We start from the raw sequence: 20,247 nt of genomic DNA, 5'->3' as shown, positions 1-20,247 counted from the left end.
CTGGTTTACATTTGTCTCAGCAACCTGTTGAATGATTCTTCTGCTTTCAAAACAAAATGACAACAGGATGAATGCACACACTTGAAAATACAATACATGCAATGTTATGCATCATAGTGATGCAACCTCCTTTCAGTTTCATACTGCATGTCAATTGAAATCCTTACTGAAATGCACACCTTCTCAAGATTGCGCTTGACTGGCGTGTCAGGCACTCAATTACAGCTGTTTTATCAAGACAATGTGTTCGTTTTGTAAAATATAGTTCCGGTCTGGTGTGGCACCCCAGCTAACGCACAACGTTGCCACAACGTTGCCACAACGTTGCCACAATGTGGCGTGTTAGCAGGGACTGTCTGTGGCGCGCTGGTGTGTCCCGGGCTTTAGAGTAGAGAGACAGTTCAACTGTAAGTATGAATGGCAGAAACGGATATTGCCTTCCCTTTAAATAGAGCGTCACGGACAGCCTTCCTGGCTTACGGCCATACTAGCCTGAATACGCCCGATCTCGGAAGCCAAGCAGGCTCGGGCCAGGTCAGTACTTGGATGGGAGACCGCCTGGGAATACCAGGTGCTGTAAGCTTTTGCATCTTTTACACACCAGAGGGCGACAAATCACGAGTTTTAACTTTGGATACACGCAATTTCATCATTATTTCAGATTTGACTTCCCCAAATACACAGGCATACAATAGATCTTGTTCTCCAACGTAAACGGTCCCTAGTAACTAGGGTACATTCATAAATAAATTGAGCATCATGGCTAGAAGTGACTAAATGTTGCCTAATCTTTCTCATCGAGAAATGACACAATTACAGCAACACAAAAAGGAACTCCACCGGACAAAGTTCAGTGCTCACAAGGAGCCTCATTCAACACACACGGTTCCATTCCCATTCCTGCAAAGCACGAAAGTGTAAAACTTGGGAACATACTTGAGAGCAAAGATCACATTCAATCTCATTCAAGGCACGGATGTGAATGCAACGGGATGAAATTACTGAAATGATGCCTGCCCTCGAACTGTGATGATGGACTACCCGACTCGCCAATAATATTGGGTTCTGGTGTATTGAAATACAGGAGCTGCTGGATTTGTGTGTTTTCTTAACCCCTCACCATAGTTTGTCAAATGTTTAAACAACTGAACTTATATTCAAGGTTTGTTTCTCTTCATATGTTTTACTGGTTTACATTTGTCTCAGCAACCTGTTGAATGATTCTTCTGCTTTCAAAACAAAATGACAACAGGATGAATGCACACACTTGAAAATACAATACATGCAATGTTATGCATCTTAGTGATGCAACCTCCTTTCAGTTTCATACTGCATGTCAATTGAAATCCTTACTGAAATGCACACCTTCTCAAGATTGCGCTTGACTGGCGTGTCAGGCACTCAATTACAGCTGTTTTATCAAGACAATGTGTTCGTTTTGTAATATATAGTTCCGGTCTGGTGTGGCACCCCAGCTAACGCACAACGTTGCCACAATGTTGCCACAACGTGGCGTGTTAGCAGGGACTGTCTGCGGCGCGCTGGTGTGTCCCGGGCTTTAGAGTAGAGAGACAGTTCAACTGTAAGTATGAACGGCAGAAACGGATATTGCCTTCCCTTTAAGAAGAGCGTCAGGGACAGCCTCCCTGGCTTACGGCCATACTAACCTGAATACGCCCGATCTCGTCCGATCTCGGAAGCCAAGCAGGCTCGGGCCTGGTCAGTACTTGGATGGGAGACCGCCTGGGAATACCATGTACTGTAAGCTCTTGCACCTTTTAATAAACCAGAGGGCGACAAATCACGAGTTTTAACTTTGGATACACACAATTTCATCATTATTTCAGATTTTACTTCCCCAAATACACAGGCATACAATAGATCTTGTTCTCCAACGTAAACGGTCCCTAGTAACTAGGGTACATTCGTCAATAAATTGAGCATCATGGCTAGAAGTGACTAAATGTTGCCTAATCTTTCTCATCAAGAAATGACACAATTACAGCAACAAAAAAGGAACTCCACCGCACAAAGTTCAGTGCTCACAAGGAGCATCATTCAACACACACGGTTCCATTCCCATTCATGCAAACCACGAAAGTGTAAAACTTGGGAACGTACTTGAGAGTAAAGATAACATTCAATCTCATTCAAGGCACGCATGTGAATGCAACGGGATGAAATTACTGAAATGATGCCTGCCCTCGAACTGTGATGATGGACTACCCGACTCGCCAATAATATTGGGTTCTGGTGTATTGAAATACAGGAGCTGCTGGATTTTTGTGTTTTCTTAAACCCTCACCATAGTTTGTCAAATGTTTAAACAACTGAACTTATATTCAAGGTTTGTTTCTCTTCATATGTTTTACTGGTTTACATTTGTCTCAGCAACCTGTTGAATGATTCTTCTGCTTTCAAAACAAAATGACAACAGGATGAATGCACACACTTGAAAATACAATACATGCAATGTTATGCATCTTAGTGATGCAACCTCCTTTCAGTTTCATACTGCATGTCAATTGAAATCCTTACTGAAATGCACACCTTCTCAAGATTGCGCTTGACTGGCGTGTCAGGCACTCAATTACAGCTGTTTTATCAAGACAATGTGTTCGTTTTGTAATATATAGTTCCGGTCTGGTGTGGCACCCCAGCTAACGCACAACGTTGCCACAATGTTGCCACAACGTGGCGTGTTAGCAGGGACTGTCTGCGGCGCGCTGGTGTGTCCCGGGCTTTAGAGTAGAGAGACAGTTCAACTGTAAGTATGAACGGCAGAAACGGATATTGCCTTCCCTTTAAGAAGAGCGTCAGGGACAGCCTCCCTGGCTTACGGCCATACTAACCTGAATACGCCCGATCTCGTCCGATCTCGGAAGCCAAGCAGGCTCGGGCCTGGTCAGTACTTGGATGGGAGACCGCCTGGGAATACCATGTACTGTAAGCTCTTGCACCTTTTAATAAACCAGAGGGCGACAAATCACGAGTTTTAACTTTGGATACACACAATTTCATCATTATTTCAGATTTTACTTCCCCAAATACACAGGCATACAATAGATCTTGTTCTCCAACGTAAACGGTCCCTAGTAACTAGGGTACATTCGTCAATAAATTGAGCATCATGGCTAGAAGTGACTAAATGTTGCCTAATCTTTCTCATCAAGAAATGACACAATTACAGCAACAAAAAAGGAACTCCACCGCACAAAGTTCAGTGCTCACAAGGAGCATCATTCAACACACACGGTTCCATTCCCATTCATGCAAACCACGAAAGTGTAAAACTTGGGAACGTACTTGAGAGTAAAGATAACATTCAATCTCATTCAAGGCACGCATGTGAATGCAACGGGATGAAATTACTGAAATGATGCCTGCCCTCGAACTGTGATGATGGACTACCCGACTCGCCAATAATATTGGGTTCTGGTGTATTGAAATACAGGAGCTGCTGGATTTTTGTGTTTTCTTAAACCCTCACCATAGTTTGTCAAATGTTTAAACAACTGAACTTATATTCAAGGTTTGTTTCTCTTCATATGTTTTACTGGTTTACATTTGTCTCAGCAACCTGTTGAATGATTCTTCTGCTTTCAAAACAAAATGACAACAGGATGAATGCACACACTTGAAAATACAATACATGCAATGTTATGCATCATAGTGATGCAACCTCCTTTCAGTTTCATACTGCATGTCAATTGAAATCCTTACTGAAATGCACACCTTCTCAAGATTGCGCTTGACTGGCGTGTCAGGCACTCAATTACAGCTGTTTTATCAAGACAATGTGTTCGTTTTGTAATATATAGTTCCGGTCTGGTGTGGCACCCCAGCTAACGCACAACGTTGCCACAATGTTGCCACAACGTGGCGTGTTAGCAGGGACTGTCTGCGGCGCGCTGGTGTGTCCCGGGCTTTAGAGTAGAGAGACAGTTCAACTGTAAGTATGAACGGCAGAAACGGATATTGCCTTCCCTTTAAGAAGAGCGTCAGGGACAGCCTCCCTGGCTTACGGCCATTCTAACCTGAATACGCCCGATCTCGTCCGATCTCGGAAGCCAAGCAGGCTCGGGCCTGGTCAGTACTTGGATGGGAGACCGCCTGGGAATACCATGTACTGTAAGCTCTTGCACCTTTTAATAAACCAGAGGGCGACAAATCACGAGTTTTAACTTTGGATACACACAATTTCATCATTATTTCAGATTTGACTTCCCCAAATACACAGGCATACAATAGATCTTGTTCTCCAACGTAAACGGTCCCTAGTAACTAGGGTACATTCATAAATAAATTGAGCATCATGGCTAGAAGTGACTAAATGTTGCCTAATCTTTCTCATCGAGAAATGACACAATTACAGCAACACAAAAAGGAACTCCACCGGACAAAGTTCAGTGCTCACAAGGAGCCTCATTCAACACACACGGTTCCATTCCCATTCATGCAAAGCACGAAAGTGTAAAACTTGGGAACATACTTGAGAGCAAAGATCACATTCAATCTCATTCAAGGCACGGATGTGAATGCAACGGGATGAAATTACTGAAATGATGCCTGCCCTCGAACTGTGATGATGGACTACCCGACTCGCCAATAATATTGGGTTCTGGTGTATTGAAATACAGGAGCTGCTGGATTTGTGTGTTTTCTTACCCCCTCACCATAGTTTGTCAAATGTTTAAACAACTGAACTTATATTCAAGGTTTGTTTCTCTTCATATGTTTTACTGGTTTACATTTGTCTCAGCAACCTGTTGAATGATTCTTCTGCTTTCAAAACAAAATGACAACAGGATGAATGCACACACTTGAAAATACAATACATGCAATGTTATGCATCATAGTGATGCAACCTCCTTTCAGTTTCATACTGCATGTCAATTGAAATCCTTACTGAAATGCACACCTTCTCAAGATTGCGCTTGACTGGCGTGTCAGGCACTCAATTACAGCTGTTTTATCAAGACAATGTGTTCGTTTTGTAATATATAGTTCCGGTCTGGTGTGGCACCCCAGCTAACGCACAACGTTGCCACAATGTAGCCACAACGTGGCGTGTTAGCAGGGACTGTCTGCGGCGCGCTGGTGTGTCCCGGGCTTTAGAGTAGAGAGACAGTTCAACTGTAAGTATGAACGGCAGAAACGGATATTGCCTTCCCTTTAAGTAGAGCGTCAGGGACAGCCTCACTGGCTTACGGCCATACTAACCTGAATACGCCCGATCTCGTCCGATCTCGGAAGCCAAGCAGGCTCGGGCCTGGTCAGTACATGGATGGGAGACCGCCTGGGAATACCATGTACTGTAAGCTCTTGCACCTTTTAATAAACCAGAGGGCGACAAATCACGAGTTTTAACTTTGGATACACACAATTTCATCATTATTTCAGATTTTACTTCCCCAAATACACAGGCATACAATAGATCTTGTTCTCCAACGTAAACGGTCCCTAGTAACTAGGGTACATTCGTCAATAAATTGAGCATCATGGCTAGAAGTGACTAAATGTTGCCTAATCTTTCTCATCAAGAAATGACACAATTACAGCAACAAAAAAGGAACTCCACCGCACAAAGTTCAGTGCTCACAAGGAGCATCATTCAACACACACGGTTCCATTCCCATTCATGCAAACCACGAAAGTGTAAAACTTGGGAACGTACTTGAGAGTAAAGATAACATTCAATCTCATTCAAGGCACGCATGTGAATGCAACGGGATGAAATTACTGAAATGATGCCTGCCCTCGAACTGTGATGATGGACTACCCGACTCGCCAATAATATTGGGTTCTGGTGTATTGAAATACAGGAGCTGCTGGATTTGTGTGTTTTCTTACCCCTCACCATAGTTTGTCAAATGTTTAAACAACTGAAGTTATATTCAAGGTTTGTTTCTCTTCATATGTTTTACTGGTTTACATTTGTCTCAGCATCCTGTTGAATGATTCTTGTGCTTTCAAAACAAAATGACAACAGGATGAATGCACACACTTGAAAATACAATACATGCAATGTTATGCATCATAGTGATGCAACCTCCTTTCAGTTTCATACTGCATGTCAATTGAAATCCTTACTGAAATGCACACCTTCTCAAGATTGCGCTTGACTGGCGTGTCAGGCACTCAATTACAGCTGTTTTATCAAGACAATGTGTTCGTTTTGTAAAATATTATTCCGGTCTGGTGTGGCAACCCAGCTAACGCAAAACGTTGCCACAATGTTGCCACAACGTGGCGTGTTAGCAGGGACTGTCTGCGGCGCGCTGGTGTGTCCCGGGCTTTAGAGTAGAGAGACAGTTCAACTGTAAGTATGAACAGCAGAAACGGATATTGCCTTCCCTTTAAGTAGAGCGTCAGGGACAGCCTCCCTGGCTTACGGCCATACTAGCCTGAATACGCCCGATCTCGTCCGATCTCGGAAGCCAAGCAGGCTCGGGCCTGGTCAGTACTTGGATGGGAGACCGCCTGGAAATACCAGGTGCTGTAAGCTTTTGCACCTTTTACACACCAGAGGGCGACAAATCACGAGTTTTAACTTTGGATACACACAATTTCATCATTATTTCAGATTTGACTTCCCCAAATACACAGGCATACAATAGATCTTGTTCTCCAACGTAAACGGTCCCTAGTAACTAGGGTACATTCGTCAATAAATTGAGCATCATGGCTAGAAGTGACTAAATGTTGCCTAATCTTTCTCATCAAGAAATGACACAATTACAGCAACAAAAAAGGAACTCCACCGCACAAAGTTCAGTGCTCACAAGGAGCATCATTCAACACACACGGTTCCATTCCCATTCATGCAAACCACGAAAGTGTAAAACTTGGGAACGTACTTGAGAGTAAAGATAACATTCAATCTCATTCAAGGCACGCATGTGAATGCAACGGGATGAAATTACTGAAATGATGCCTGCCCTCGAACTGTGATGATGGACTACCCGACTCGCCAATAATATTGGGTTCTGGTGTATTGAAATACAGGAGCTGCTGGATTTGTGTGTTTTCTTACCCCTCACCATAGTTTGTCAAATGTTTAAACAACTGAAGTTATATTCAAGGTTTGTTTCTCTTCATATGTTTTACTGGTTTACATTTGTCTCAGCATCCTGTTGAATGATTCTTGTGCTTTCAAAACAAAATGACAACAGGATGAATGCACACACTTGAAAATACAATACATGCAATGTTATGCATCATAGTGATGCAACCTCCTTTCAGTTTCATACTGCATGTCAATTGAAATCCTTACTGAAATGCACACCTTCTCAAGATTGCGCTTGACTGGCGTGTCAGGCACTCAATTACAGCTGTTTTATCAAGACAATGTGTTCGTTTTGTAAAATATTATTCCGGTCTGGTGTGGCAACCCAGCTAACGCACAACGTTGCCACAATGTTGCCACAACGTGGCGTGTTAGCAGGGACTGTCTGCGGCGCGCTGGTGTGTCCCGGGCTTTAGAGTAGAGAGACAGTTCAACTGTAAGTATGAACAGCAGAAACGGATATTGCCTTCCCTTTAAGTAGAGCGTCAGGGACAGCCTCCCTGGCTTACGGCCATACTAGCCTGAATACGCCCGATCTCGTCCGATCTCGGAAGCCAAGCAGGCTCGGGCCTGGTCAGTACTTGGATGGGAGACCGCCTGGAAATACCAGGTGCTGTAAGCTTTTGCACCTTTTACACACCAGAGGGCGACAAATCACGAGTTTTAACTTTGGATACACACAATTTCATCATTATTTCAGATTTGACTTCCCCAAATACACAGGCATACAATAGATCTTCTTCTCCAACGTAAACGGTCCCTAGTAACTAGGGTACATTCATAAATAAATTGAGCATCATGGCTAGAAGTGACTAAATGTTGCCTAATCTTTCTCATCGAGAAATGACACAATTACAGCAACACAAAAAGGAACTCCACCGGACAAAGTTCAGTGCTCACAAGGAGCCTCATTCAACACACACGGTTCCATTCCCATTCATGCAAAGCACAAAAGTGTAAAACTTGGGAACATACTTGAGAGCAAAGATCACATTCAATCTCATTCAAGGCACGGATGTGAATGCAACGGGATGAAATTACTGAAATGATGCCTGCCCTCGAACTGTGATGATGGACTACCCGACTCGCCAATAATATTGGGTTCCGGTGTATTGAAATACAGGAGCTGCTGGATTTGTGTGTTTTCTTACCCCCTCACCATAGTTTGTCAAATGTTTAAACAACTGAACTTATATTCAAGGTTTGTTTCTCTTCATATGTTTTACTGGTTTACATTTGTCTCAGCAACCTGTTGAATGATTCTTCTGCTTTCAAAACAAAATGACAACAGGATGAATGCACACACTTGAAAATACAATACATGCAATGTTATGCATCGTAGTGATGCAACCTCCTTTCAGTTTCATACTGCATGTCAATTGAAATCCTTACTGAAATGCACACCTTCTCAAGATTGCGCTTGACTGGCGTGTCAGGGACTCAATTACAGCTGTTTTATCAAGACAATGTGTTCGTTTTGTAATATATAGTTCCGGTCTGGTGTGGCACCCCAGCTAACGCACAACGTTGCCACAACGTTGCCACAACGTGGCGTGTTAGCAGGGACTGTCTGCGGCGCGCTGGTGTGTCCCGGGCTTTAGAGTAGAGAGACAGTTCAACTGTAAGTATGAACGGCAGAAACGGATATTGCCTTCCCTTTAACTAGAGCGTCAGGGACAGCCTCCCTGGCTTACGGCCATACTAGCCTGAATACGCCCGATGTCGTCCGATCTCGGAAGCCAAGCAGGCTCGGGTCTGGTCAGTACTTGGATGGGAGACCGCCTGGGAATACCAGGTGCTGTAAGCTTCTGCACCTTTTACACACCAGAGGGCGACAAATCACGAGTTTTAACTTTGGATACACACAATTTCATCATTATTTCAGATTTTACTTCCCCAAATACACAGGCATACAATAGATCTTGTTCTCCAACGTAAACGGTCCCTAGTAACTAGGGTACATTCGTAAATAAATTGAGCATCATGGCTAGAAGTGACTAAATGTTGCCTAATCTTTCTCATCGAGAAATGACACAATTACAGCAACACAAAAAGAACTCCACCGGACAAAGTTCAGTGCTCACAAGGAGCCTCATTCAACACACACGGTTCCATTCCCATTCATGCAAAGCACGAAAGTGTAAAACTTGGGAACATACTTGAGAGCAAAGATCACATTCAATCTCATTCAAGGCACGGATGTGAATGCAACGGGATGAAATTACTGAAATGATGCCTGCCCTCGAACTGTGATGATGGACTACCCGACTCGCCAATAATATTGGGTTCTGGTGTATTGAAATACAGGAGCTGCTGGATTTGTGTGTTTTCTTACCCCCTCACCATAGTTTGTCAAATGTTTAAACAACTGAACTTATATTCAAGGTTTGTTTCTCTTCATATGTTTTACTGGTTTACATTTGTCTCAGCAACCTGTTGAATGATTATTGTGCTTTCAAAACAAAATGACAACAGGATGAATGCACACACTTGAAAATACAATACATGCAATGTTATGCATCATAGTGATGCAACCTCCTTTCAGTTTCATACTGCATGTCAATTGAAATCCTTTCTGAAATGCACACCTTCTCAATATTGCGCTTGACTGGCGTGTCAGGCACTCAATTACAGCTGTTTTATCAAGAAAATGTGTTAGTTTTGTAAAATATAGTTCCGGTCTGGTGTGGCACCCCAGCTAACGCACAACGTTGCCACAACGTTGCCACAACGTTGCCACAATGTGGCGTGTTAGCAGGGACTGTCTGTGGCGCGCTGGTGTGTCCCGGGCTTTAGAGTAGAGAGACAGTTCAACTGTAAGTATGAATGGCAGAAACGGATATTGCCTTCCCTTTAAATAGAGCGTCAGGGACAGCCTTCCTGGCTTACGGCCATACTAGCCTGAATATGCCCGATCTCGTCCGATCTCAGAAGCCAAGCAGGCTCGGGCCTGGTCAGTACTTGGATGGGAGACCGCCTGGGAATACCAGGTGCTGTAAGCTTTTGCATCTTTTACACACCAGAGGGCGACAAATCACGAGTTTTAACTTTGGATACACACAATTTCATCATTATTTCAGATTTGACTTCCCCAAATACACAGGCATACAATAGATCTTGTTCTCCAACGTAAACGGTCCCTAGTAACTAGGGTACATTCGTAAATAAATTGAGCATCATGGCTAGAAGTGACTAAATGTTGCCTAATCTTTCTCATCAAGAAATGACACAATTACAGCAACACAAAAAGGAACTCCACCGGACAAAGTTCAGTGCTCACAAGGAGCCTCATTCAACACACACGGTTCCATTCCCATTCATGCAAAGCACGAAAGTGTAAAACTTGGGAACATACTTGAGAGCAAAGATCACATTCAATCTCATTCAAGGCACGGATGTGAATGCAACGGGATGAAATTACTGAAATGATGCCTGCCCTCGAACTGTGATGATGGACTACCCGACTCGCCAATAATATTGGGTTCTGGTGTATTGATATACAGGAGCTGCTGGATTTGTGTGTTTTCTTACCCCCTCACCATAGTTTGTCAAATGTTTAAACAACTGAACTTATATTCAAGGTTTGTTTCTCTTCATATGTTTTACTGGTTTACATTTGTCTCAGCAACCTGTTGAATGATTCTTCTGCTTTCAAAACAAAATGACAACAGGATGAATGCACACACTTGAAAATACACTACATGCAATGTTATGCATCATAGTGATGCAACCTCCTTTCAGTTTCATACTGCATGTCAATTGAAATCCTTACTGAAATGCACACCTTCTCAAGATTGCGCTTGACTGGCGTGTCAGGCACTCAATTACAGCTGTTTTATCAAGACAATGTGTTCGTTTTGTAAAATATAGTTCGGTCTGGTGTGGCAACCCAGCTAACGCACAACGTTGCCACAATGTTGCCACAACGTGGTGTGTTAGCAGGGACTGTCTGCGGCGCGCTGGTGTGTCCCGGGCTTTAGAGTAGAGAGACAGTTCAACTGTAAGTATGAACGGCAGAAACGGATATTGCCTTCCCTTTAAGTAGAGCGTCAGGGACAGCCTCCCTGGCTTACGGCCATACTAGCCTGAATACGCCCGATCTCGTCCGATCTCGGAAGCCAAGCAGGCTCGGGCCTGGTCAGTACTTGGATGGGAGACCGCCTGGGAATACCAGGTGCTGTAAGCTTTTGCATCTTTTACACACCAGAGGGCGACAAATCACGAGTTTTAACTTTGGATACACGCAATTTCATCATTATTTCAGATTTTACTTCCCCAAATACACAGGCATACAATAGATCTTGTTCTCCAACGTAAACGGTCCCTAGTAACTAGGGTACATTCGTAAATAAATTGAGCATCATGGCTAGAAGTGACTAAATGTTGCCTAATCTTTCTCATCGAGAAATGACACAATTACAGCAACACAAAAAGGAACTCCACCGGACAAAGTTCAGTGCTCACAAGGAGCCTCATTCAACACACACGGTTCCATTCCCATTCATGCAAAGCACGAAAGTGTAAAACTTGGGAACATACTTGAGAGCAAAGATCACATTCAATCTCATTCAAGGCACGGATGTGAATGCAACGGCATGAAATTACTGAAATGATGCCTGCCCTCGAACTGTGATGATGGACTACCCGACTCGCCAATAATATTGGGTTCTGGTGTATTGAAATACAGGAGCTGCTGGATTTGTGTGTTTTCTTACCCCCTCACCATAGTTTGTCAAATGTTTAAACAACTGAACTTATATTCAAGGTTTGTTTCTCTTCATATGTTTTACTGGTTTACATTTGTCTCAGCAACCTGTTGAATGATTCTTCTGCTTTCAAAACAAAATGACAACAGGATGAATGCACACACTTGAAAATACAATACATGCAATGTTATGCATCATAGTGATGCAACCTCCTTTCAGTTTCATACTGCATGTCAATTGAAATCCTTACTGAAATGCACACCTTCTCAAGATTGCGCTTGACTGGCGTGTCAGGCACTCAATTACAGCTGTTTTATCAAGACAATGTGTTCGTTTTGTAATATATAGTTCCGGTCTGGTGTGGCACCCCAGCTAACGCACAACGTTGCCACAATGTAGCCACAACGTGGCGTGTTAGCAGGGACTGTCTGCGGCGCGCTGGTGTGTCCCGGGCTTTAGAGTAGAGAGACAGTTCAACTGTAAGTATGAACGGCAGAAACGGATATTGCCTTCCCTTTAAGTAGAGCGTCAGGGACAGCCTCCCTGGCTTACGGCCATACTAGCCTGAATACGCCCGATCTCGTCCGATCTCGGAAGCCAAGCAGGCTCGGGCCTGGTCAGTACTTGGATGGGAGACCGCCTGGGAATACCATGTGCTGTAAGCTCTTGCACCTTTTAATAAACCAGAGGGCGACAAATCACGAGTTTTAACTTTGGATACACACAATTTCATCATTATTTCAGATTTTACTTCCCCAAATACACAGGCATACAATAGATCTTGTTCTCCAACGTAAACGGTCCCTAGTAACTAGGGTACATTCGTCAATAAATTGAGCATCATGGCTAGAAGTGACTAAATGTTGCCTAATCTTTCTCATCAAGAAATGACACAATTACAGCAACAAAAAAGGAACTCCACCGCACAAAGTTCAGTGCTCACAAGGAGCATCATTCAACACACACGGTTCCATTCCCATTCATGCAAACCACGAAAGTGTAAAACTTGGGAACGTACTTGAGAGTAAAGATAACATTCAATCTCATTCAAGGCACGGATGTGAATGCAACGGGATGAAATTACTGAAATGATGCCTGCCCTCGAACTGTGATGATGGACTACACGACTCGCCAATAATATTGGGTTCCGGTGTATTGAAATACAGGAGCTGCTGGATTTGTGTGTTTTCTTACCCCTCACCATAGATTGTCAAATGTTTAAACAACTGAACTTATATTCAAGGTTTGTTTCTCTTCATATGTTGTACTGGTTTACATTTGTCTCAGCATCCTGTTGAATGATTCTTGTGCTTTCAAAACAAAATGACAACAGGATGAATGCACACACTTGAAAATACAATACATGCAATGTTATGCATCATAGTGATGCAACCTCCTTTCAGTTTCATACTGCATGTTAATTGAAATCCTTACTGAAATGCACACCATCTCAAGATTGCGCTTGACTGGCAAGTCAGGCACTCAATTACAGCTGTTTTATCAAGACAATGTGTTCGTTTTGTAAAATATAGTTCCGGTCTGGTGTGGCACCCCAGCTAACGCACAACGTTGCCACAACGTTGCCACAACGTGGCGTGTTAGCAGGGACTGTCTGCAGCGCGCTGGTGTGTCCCGGGCTTTAGAGTAGAGAGACAGTTCAACTGTAAGTATGAACGGCAGAAACGGATATTGCCTTCCCTTTAAGTAGAGCGTCAGGGACAGCCTCCCTGGCTTACGACCATACTAGCCTGAATACGCCCGATCTCGTCTGATATCGTCCGATCTCGGAAGCTAAGCAGGCTCGGGCCTGGTCAGTACTTGGATGGGAGACCGCCTGGGAATACCAGGTGCTGTAAGCTTTTGCATCTTTTACACACCAGAGGGCGACAAATCACAAGTTTTAACTTTGGATACACGCAATTTCATCATTATTTCAGATTTTACTTCCCCAAATACACAGGCATACAATAGATCTTGTTCTCCAACGTAAACGGTCCCTAGTAACTAGGGTACATTCATAAATAAATTGAGCATCATGGCTAGAAGTGACTAAATGTTGCCTAATCTTTCTCATCGAGAAATGACACAATTACAGCAACACAAAAAGGAACTCCACCGGACAAAGTTCAGTGCTCACAAGGAGCCTCATTCAACACACACGGTTCCATTCCCATTCATGCAAAGCACGAAAGTGTAAAACTTGGGAACATACTTGAGAGCAAAGATCACATTCAATCTCATTCAAGGCACGGATGTGAATGCAACGGGATGAAATTACTGAAATGATGCCTGCCCTCGAACTGTGATGATGGACTACCCGACTCGCCAATAATATTGGGTTCTGGTGTATTGAAATACAGGAGCTGCTGGATTTGTGTGTTTTCTTACCCCCTCACCATAGTTTGTCAAATGTTTAAACAACTGAACTTACATTCAAGGTTTGTTTCTCTTCATATGTTTTACTGGTTTACATTTGTCTCAGCAACCTGTTGAATGATTCTTCTGCTTTCAAAACAAAATGACAACAGGATGAATGCACACACTTGAAAATACACTACATGCAATGTTATGCATCATAGTGATGCAACCTCCTTTCAGTTTCATACTGCATGTCAATTGAAATCCTTACTGAAATGCACACCTTCTCAAGATTGCGCTTGACTGGCGTGTCAGGCACTCAATTACAGCTGTTTTATCAAGACAATGTGTTCGTTTTGTAAAATATTGTTCCGGTCTGGTGTGGCACCCCAGCTAACGCACAACGTTGCCACAACGTTGCCACAACGTGGCGTGTTAGCAGGGACTGCCTGCGGCGCGCTGGTGTGTCCCGGGCTTTAGAGTAGAGAGACAGTTAAACTGTAAGTATGAACGGCAGAAACGGATATTGCCTTCCCTTTAACTAGAGCGTCAGGGACAGCCTCCCTGGCTTACGGCCATACTAGCCTGAATACGCCCGATCTCGTCCGATCTCGGAAGCCAAGCAGGCTCGGGCCTGGTCAGTACTTGGATGGGAGACCACCTGGGAATACCAGGTGCTGTAAGCTTTTGCACCTTTTACACACCAGAGGGCGACAAATCACGAGTTTTAACTTTGGATACACACAATTTCATCATTATTTCAGATTTTACTTCCCCAAATACACAGGCATACAATAGATCTTGTTCTCCAACGTAAACGGTCCCTAGTAACTAGGGTACATTCGTAAATAAATTGAGCATCATGGCTAGAAGTGACTAAATGTTGCCTAATCTTTCTCATCGAGAAATGACACAATTACAGCAACACAAAAAGGAACTCCACCGCACAAAGTTCAGTGCTCACAAGGAGCCTCATTCAACACACACGGTTCCATTCCCATTCATGCAAAGCACGAAAGTGTAAAACTTGGGAACATACTTGAGAGCAAAGATCACATTCAATCTCATTCAAGGCACGGATGTGAATGCAACGGGATGAAATTACTGAAATGATGCCTGCCCTCGAACTGTGATGATGGACTACCCGACTCGCCAATAATATTGGGTTCTGGTGTATTGAAATACAGGAGCTGCTGGATTTGTGTGTTTTCTTACCCCCTCACCATAGTTTGTCAAATGTTTAAACAACTGAACTTATATTCAAGGTTTGTTTCTCTTCATATGTTTTACTGGTTTACATTTGTCTCAGCAACCTGTTGAATGATTCTTCTGCTTTCAAAACAAAATGACAACAGGATGAATGCACACACTTGAAAATACAATACATGCAATGTTATGCATCATAGTGATGCAACCTCCTTTCAGTTTCATACTGCATGTCAATTGAAATCCTTACTGAAATGCACACCTTCTCAAGATTGCGCTTGACTGGCGTGTCAGGCACTCAATTACAGCTGTTTTATCAAGACAATGTGTTCGTTTTGTAAAATATAGTTCCGGTCTGGTGTGGCAACCCAGCTAACGCACAACGTTGCCACAATGTTGCCACAACGTGGTGTGTTAGCAGGGACTGTCTGCGGCGCGCTGGTGTGTCCCGGGCTTTAGAGTAGAGAGACAGTTCAACTGTAAGTATGAACGGCAGAAACGGATATTGCCTTCCCTTTAAGTAGAGCGTCAGGGACAGCCTCCCTGGCTTACGGCCATACTAGCCTGAATACGCCCGATCTCGTCCGATCTCGGAAGCCAAGCAGGCTCGGGCCTGGTCAGTACTTGGATGGGAGACCGCCTGGGCATACCAGGTGCTGTAAGCTTTTGCATCTTTTACACACCAGAGGGCGACAAATCACGAGTTTTAACTTTGGATACACGCAATTTCATCATTATTTCAGATTTTACTTCCCCAAATACACAGGCATACAATAGATCTTGTTCTCCAACGTAAACGGTCCCTAGTAACTAGGGTACATTCGTAAATAAATTGAGCATCATGGCTAGAAGTGACTAAATGTTGCCTAATCTTTCTCATCGAGAAATGACACAATTACAGCAACACAAAAAGGAACTCCACCGGACAAAGTTCAGTGCTCACAAGGAGCCTCATTCAACACACACGGTTCCATTCCCATTCATGCAAAGCACGAAAGTGTAAAACTTGGGAACATACTTGAGAGCAAAGATCACATTCAATCTCATTCAAGGCACGGATGTGAATGCAACGGGATGAAATTACTGAAATGATGCCTGCCCTCGAACTGTGATGATGGACTACCCGACTCGCCAATAATATTGGGTTCTGGTGTATTGAAATACAGGAGCTGCTGGATTTGTGTGTTTTCTTACCCCCTCACCATAGTTTGTCAAATGTTTAAACAACTGAACTTATATTCAAGGTTTGTTTCTCTTCATATGTTTTACTGGTTTACATTTGTCTCAGCAACCTGTTGAATGATTCTTCTGCTTTCAAAACAAAATGACAACAGGATGAATGCACACACTTGAAAATACAATACATGCAATGTTATGCATCATAGTGATGCAACCTCCTTTCAGTTTCATACTGCATGTCAATTGAAATCCTTACTGAAATGCACACCTTCTCAAGATTGCGCTTGACTGGCGTGTCAGGCACTCAATTACAGCTGTTTTATCAAGACAATGTGTTCGTTTTGTAATATATAGTTCCGGTCTGGTGTGGCACCCCAGCTAACGCACAACGTTGCCACAATGTAGCCACAACGTGGCGTGTTAGCAGGGACTGTCTGCGGCGCGCTGGTGTGTCCCGGGCTTTAGAGTAGAGAGACAGTTCAACTGTAAGTATGAACGGCAGAAACGGATATTGCCTTCCCTTTAAGTAGAGCGTCAGGGACAGCCTCCCTGGCTTACGGCCATACTAGCCTGAATACGCCCGATCTCGTCCGATCTCGGAAGCCAACCAGGCTCGGGCCTGGTCAGTACTTGGATGGGAGACCGCCTGGGAATACCATGTGCTGTAAGCTCTTGCACCTTTTAATAAACCAGAGGGCGACAAATCACGAGTTTTAACTTTGGATACACACAATTTCATCATTATTTCAGATTTTACTTCCCCAAATACACAGGCATACAATAGATCTTGTTCTCCAACGTAAACGGTCCCTAGTAACTAGGGTACATTCGTCAATAAATTGAGCATCATGGCTAGAAGTGACTAAATGTTGCCTAATCTTTCTCATCAAGAAATGACACAATTACAGCAACAAAAAAGGAACTCCACCGCACAAAGTTCAGTGCTCACAAGGAGCATCATTCAACACACACGGTTCCATTCCCATTCATGCAAACCACGAAAGTGTAAAACTTGGGAACGTACTTGAGAGTAAAGATAACATTCAATCTCATTCAAGGCACGCATGTGAATGCAACGGGATGAAATTACTGAAATGATGCCTGCCCTCGAACTGTGATGATGGACTACCCGACTCGCCAATAATATTGGGTTCTGGTGTATTGAAATACAGGAGCTGCTGGATTTGTGTGTTTTCTTACCCCTCACCATAGTTTATCAAATGTTTAAACAACTGAAGTTATATTCAAGGTTTGTTTCTCTTCATATGTTTTACTGGTTTACATTTGTCTCAGCATCCTGTTGAATGATTCTTGTGCTTTCAAAACAAAATGACAACAGGATGAATGCACACACTTGAAAATACAATACATGCAATGTTATGCATCATAGTGATGCAACCTCCTTTCAGTTTCATACTGCATGTCAATTGAAATCCTTACTGAAATGCACACCTTCTCAAGATTGCGCTTGACTGGCGTGTCAGGCACTCAATTACAGCTGTTTTATCAAGACAATGTGTTCGTTTTGTAAAATATAGTTCCGGTCTGGTGTGGCAACCCAGCTAACGCACAACGTTGCCACAATGTTGCCACAACGTGGTGTGTTAGCAGGGACTGTCTGCGGCGCGCTGGTGTGTCCCGGGCTTTAGAGTAGAGAGACAGTTCAACTGTAAGTATGAACGGCAGAAACGGATATTGCCTTCCCTTTAAGTAGAGCGTCAGGGACAGCCTCCCTGGCTTACGGCCATACTAGGCTGAATACGCCCGATCTCGTCTGATCTCGGAAGCCAAGCAGGCTCGGGCCTGGTCAGTACTTGGATGGGAGACCGCCTGGAAAAACCAGGTGCTGTAAGCTTTTGCACCTTTTACACACCAGAGGGCGACAAATCACGAGTTTTAACTTTGGATACACACAATTTCATCATTATTTCAGATTTGACTTCCCCAAATACACAGGCATACAATAGATCTTGTTCTCCAACGTAAACGGTCCCTAGTAACTAGGGTACATTCGTAAATAAATTGAGCATCATGGCTAGAAGTGACTAAATGTTGCCTAATCTTTCTCATCAAGAAATGACACAATTACAGCAACAAAAAAGGAACTCCACCGCACAAAGTTCAGTGCTCACAAGGAGCATCATTCAACACACACGGTTCCATTCCCATTCATGCAAAGCACAAAAGTGTAAAACTTGGGAACATACTTGAGAGCAAAGATCACATTCAATCTCATTCAAGGCACGGATGTGAATGCAACGGGATGAAATTACTGAAATGATGCCTGCCCTCGAACTGTGATGATGGACTACACGACTCGCCAATAATATTGGGTTCCGGTGTATTGAAATACAGGAGCTGCTGGATTTGTGTGTTTTCTTACCCCTCACCATAGATTGTCAAATGTTTAAACAACTGAACTTATATTCAAGGTTTGTTTCTCTTCATATGTTTTACTGGTTTACATTTGTCTCAGCATCCTGTTGAATGATTCTTGTGCTTTCAAAACAAAATGACAACAGGATGAATGCACACACTTGAAAATACAATACATGCAATGTTATGCATCATAGTGATGCAACCTCCTTTCAGTTTCATACTGCATGTCAATTGAAATCCTTACTGAAATGCACACCATCTCAAGATTGCGCTTGACTGGCAAGTCAGGCACTCAATTACAGCTGTTTTATCAAGACAATGTGTTCGTTTTGTAAAATATAGTTCCGGTCTGGTGTGGCACCCCAGCTAACGCACAACGTTGCCACAACGTTGCCACAACGTGGCGTGTTAGCAGGGACTGTCTGCAGCGCGCTGGTGTGTCCCGGGCTTTAGAGTAGAGAGACAGTTCAACTGTAAGTATGAACGGCAGAAACGGATATTGCCTTCCCTTTAAGTAGAGCGTCAGGGACAGCCTCCCTGGCTTAAGGCCATACTAGCCTGAATACGCCCGATCTCGTCCGATCTCGGAAGCCAAGCAGGCTCAGGCCTGGTCAGTACTTGGATGGGAGACCACCTGGGAATAGCAGGTGCTGTAAGCTTTTGCACCTTATACACACCAGAGGGCGACAAATCACGAGTTTTAACTTTGGATACACACAATTTCATCATTATTTCAGATTTTACTTCCCCAAATACACAGGCATACAATAGATCTTGTTCTCCAACGTAAACGGTCCCTAGTAACTAGGGTACATTCGTAAATAAATTGAGCATCATGGCTAGAAGTGACTAAATGTTGCCTAATCTTTCTCATCGAGAAATGACACAATTACAGCAACACAAAAAGGAACTTCACCGGACAAAGTTCAGTGCTCACAAGGAGCCTCATTCAACACACACGGTTCCATTCCCATTCATGCAAAGCACGAAAGTGTAAAACTTGGGAACATACTTGAGAGCAAAGATCACATTCAATCTCATTGAAGGCACGGATGTGAATGCAACGGGATGAAATTACTGAAATGATGCCTGCCCTCGAACTGTGATGATGGACTACCCGACTCGCCAATAATATTGGGTTCTGGTGTATTGAAATACAGGAGCTGCTGGATTTGTGTGTTTTCTTACCCCCTCACCATAGTTTGTCAAATGTTTAAACAACTGAACTTATATTCAAGGTTTGTTTCTCTTCATATGTTTTACTGGTTTACATTTGTCTCAGCAACCTGTTGAATGATTCTTCTGCTTTCAAAACAAAATGACAACAGGATGAATGCACACACTTGAAAA

General features: G+C 43.3%; 14 non-coding genes and 3 pseudogenes across 14 annotated transcripts; all 17 read left to right on the top strand.

Moving 5' to 3' along the window:
• The first annotated feature begins 474 nt into the window (after positions 1-474).
• Positions 475-583, top strand: LOC136736909 (uncharacterized; annotated as a pseudogene).
• Positions 584-1,649: 1,066 nt separating this feature from the next.
• Positions 1,650-1,768, top strand: LOC136736834 (5S ribosomal RNA). Its single transcript, XR_010811880.1, has one exon. It is a non-coding gene; the product is annotated as a 5S ribosomal RNA (ribosomal RNA).
• Positions 1,769-2,834: 1,066 nt separating this feature from the next.
• Positions 2,835-2,953, top strand: LOC136736833 (5S ribosomal RNA). Its single transcript, XR_010811879.1, has one exon. It is a non-coding gene; the product is annotated as a 5S ribosomal RNA (ribosomal RNA).
• Positions 2,954-4,019: 1,066 nt separating this feature from the next.
• LOC136736896 (5S ribosomal RNA) lies at positions 4,020-4,138 on the top strand. The gene has a single exon (XR_010811913.1). It is a non-coding gene; the product is annotated as a 5S ribosomal RNA (ribosomal RNA).
• A 1,067-nt stretch (positions 4,139-5,205) lies between these two features.
• Positions 5,206-5,324, top strand: LOC136736911 (uncharacterized; annotated as a pseudogene).
• Positions 5,325-6,389: 1,065 nt separating this feature from the next.
• Positions 6,390-6,508, top strand: LOC136736666 (5S ribosomal RNA). Its single transcript, XR_010811725.1, has one exon. It is a non-coding gene; the product is annotated as a 5S ribosomal RNA (ribosomal RNA).
• Positions 6,509-7,572: 1,064 nt separating this feature from the next.
• On the top strand, positions 7,573-7,691 carry LOC136736665 (5S ribosomal RNA). The gene has a single exon (XR_010811724.1). It is a non-coding gene; the product is annotated as a 5S ribosomal RNA (ribosomal RNA).
• A 1,066-nt stretch (positions 7,692-8,757) lies between these two features.
• LOC136736813 (5S ribosomal RNA) lies at positions 8,758-8,876 on the top strand. Its single transcript, XR_010811863.1, has one exon. It is a non-coding gene; the product is annotated as a 5S ribosomal RNA (ribosomal RNA).
• Positions 8,877-9,952: 1,076 nt separating this feature from the next.
• LOC136736742 (5S ribosomal RNA) lies at positions 9,953-10,071 on the top strand. The gene has a single exon (XR_010811798.1). It is a non-coding gene; the product is annotated as a 5S ribosomal RNA (ribosomal RNA).
• Positions 10,072-11,136: 1,065 nt separating this feature from the next.
• LOC136737185 (5S ribosomal RNA) lies at positions 11,137-11,255 on the top strand. Its single transcript, XR_010812153.1, has one exon. It is a non-coding gene; the product is annotated as a 5S ribosomal RNA (ribosomal RNA).
• Positions 11,256-12,321: 1,066 nt separating this feature from the next.
• LOC136736699 (5S ribosomal RNA) lies at positions 12,322-12,440 on the top strand. Its single transcript, XR_010811756.1, has one exon. It is a non-coding gene; the product is annotated as a 5S ribosomal RNA (ribosomal RNA).
• A 1,065-nt stretch (positions 12,441-13,505) lies between these two features.
• On the top strand, positions 13,506-13,634 carry LOC136736828 (uncharacterized; annotated as a pseudogene).
• Positions 13,635-14,700: 1,066 nt separating this feature from the next.
• Positions 14,701-14,819, top strand: LOC136737155 (5S ribosomal RNA). The gene has a single exon (XR_010812125.1). It is a non-coding gene; the product is annotated as a 5S ribosomal RNA (ribosomal RNA).
• A 1,066-nt stretch (positions 14,820-15,885) lies between these two features.
• Positions 15,886-16,004, top strand: LOC136736687 (5S ribosomal RNA). Its single transcript, XR_010811745.1, has one exon. It is a non-coding gene; the product is annotated as a 5S ribosomal RNA (ribosomal RNA).
• Positions 16,005-17,070: 1,066 nt separating this feature from the next.
• On the top strand, positions 17,071-17,189 carry LOC136736781 (5S ribosomal RNA). The gene has a single exon (XR_010811835.1). It is a non-coding gene; the product is annotated as a 5S ribosomal RNA (ribosomal RNA).
• Positions 17,190-18,254: 1,065 nt separating this feature from the next.
• On the top strand, positions 18,255-18,373 carry LOC136736783 (5S ribosomal RNA). The gene has a single exon (XR_010811837.1). It is a non-coding gene; the product is annotated as a 5S ribosomal RNA (ribosomal RNA).
• Positions 18,374-19,437: 1,064 nt separating this feature from the next.
• On the top strand, positions 19,438-19,556 carry LOC136736772 (5S ribosomal RNA). Its single transcript, XR_010811826.1, has one exon. It is a non-coding gene; the product is annotated as a 5S ribosomal RNA (ribosomal RNA).
• Positions 19,557-20,247: the final 691 nt, after the last annotated feature.

This window comes from Amia ocellicauda, unplaced genomic scaffold (genome assembly GCF_036373705.1).
Source record: "Amia ocellicauda isolate fAmiCal2 unplaced genomic scaffold, fAmiCal2.hap1 HAP1_SCAFFOLD_47, whole genome shotgun sequence".
In the NCBI taxonomy this organism is placed as follows: Eukaryota; Metazoa; Chordata; class Actinopteri; order Amiiformes; family Amiidae; genus Amia; species Amia ocellicauda.
This window is presented reverse-complemented; position numbering and strand designations above follow the sequence as displayed.